This window comes from Arachis ipaensis, chromosome B01 (genome assembly GCF_000816755.2).
Source record: "Arachis ipaensis cultivar K30076 chromosome B01, Araip1.1, whole genome shotgun sequence".
NCBI lineage: Eukaryota > Viridiplantae > Streptophyta > Magnoliopsida > Fabales > Fabaceae > Arachis > Arachis ipaensis.
Genome location: NC_029785.2, coordinates 6824097 through 6825625, shown reverse-complemented (window position 1 = coordinate 6825625; position 1529 = coordinate 6824097). Strand labels below are relative to the sequence as shown.

Sequence of the window (1529 nt, the reverse complement as noted above, 5' to 3'; positions counted from 1 at the left end):
GCATATAGAAGATTGCCGTAAGGGTTCGGTGAAGTTTCGTTCTTCCCTCCCCTTTGTGTGCTGCAACTTCGTTTTTGTTAAAATGAAGGGGAAGAAAGGCTTTGGGCTCACTTAAAAGGGCTGGTCCGGTTGGGCCCACGGCTTGGTTTGGACCCGGTTCAACCGGTTCGGCCCGTTTGGTCCAATTTTGAACCGTTTTCTTCGAAATTAGTGTCAAAATTCTCGTTTCGATGAGTTCTATCCTAATTTGATATAATATTCGCATTTTAATCTTCCTTATTAAAAATTAATTTATTGACTAATTATCTACTAATTTAATCGGGGTTTACAATTTACCTAGAAGCTAGAAAAAACCTTCAACAGAGCATGCAAGAGGGAGATAGAGACACCAAGTGACCAAGACAAGGAGCAGTGATAGAGTACCTTCGAACGGGCTTCGAACTGGGACACTGGTTACGGAGAACAGAGCTAGTGCCGGCAGTGGCGTGGCTGTGCGATGGAGGAAGGTTGCGATGGCTGCACAATGGAAGGGAAGGTTGATATTGATGGTTGCTGCGCAATGGCGGGAAGGTGAGCGTGCAGACGATGGCTGTTGGAAGGAATGACGGCGGCGGCACGAGGCAGTTGCTAGTCGGAGGTAAGGAACGGTCAGGAGCTAGGGCTTAGTGCAGAGGATGGAGATTGAGTGTGAGAGAGGCAGAGGCATTCTGGAGTGGAATCTGGATCTGGGTATCGAGGATGGAGTTAGGGCTAAGTGCAGCAGCTGAAACGGCGACATTTCATTCCCCATTCAAAAAACCAACCGGATCACGGTTCGGTTCAACCGACCGATTTCCGGCCGGTTCACCGGTTCGATTTTTATTTTTAGAATCTAAGATTTTTGCATTTGACTGAGTCGTTTTTCTCTGCGGTTCACGGTTCTACCGGTTTGACCGGTCGGTCCAAACCGCTTTTCAGAACCTTGGTTCAAATCCCACTTCTAACATTTAGAAAAATAACTTTTTATAAAATTATTTGTTTTGATTTCAATCATAAACAAATATTATTTTTAAGAGTTTGTTTGTTTCAAGTTAAAATCACTTCTAAAATAAAAAGGTATATATAATTCAAGATATTCATTATTCTATCTCATATGTATTTTTTCAAACTATAAGAAGTAAATCTCACTTATACAAGAGATTGTTTGTTATCAAAGTTAACTAAATTTTCCAAAATATAACATATTGTCAGGATGGCCAAGTGGTCTAAGGTGCCAAACTCAAGTTCTGGTCTTCGTCAGAGGGCGTGGGTTCAAATCCCACTTCTGACATATGGAAAAATAATTTTTTGTAAAATTATTTATTTTGATTTCAATCTTAAACCGGTAAGTGCTATACAATTAATTGGCACATCTAGAAGAGGAGAAATAGACTGCTCTTTGAGGGAGAATCATTCTTGGTGGATATTGTAGCCTCCTTTCCACTAAAGCTATACACTCAAGGCCAACATCCGCACAATTCCTAGATTCTGAAATGTTACTTCTTTTTCTT

At 41.1% G+C, this 1529-nt stretch overlaps 1 non-coding gene across 1 annotated transcript; it reads left to right on the top strand.

Annotated features, from left to right (window-relative positions):
• On the top strand, nucleotides 1226–1309 carry TRNAL-CAA. The gene has a single exon. It is a non-coding gene; the product is annotated as a tRNA-Leu (tRNA).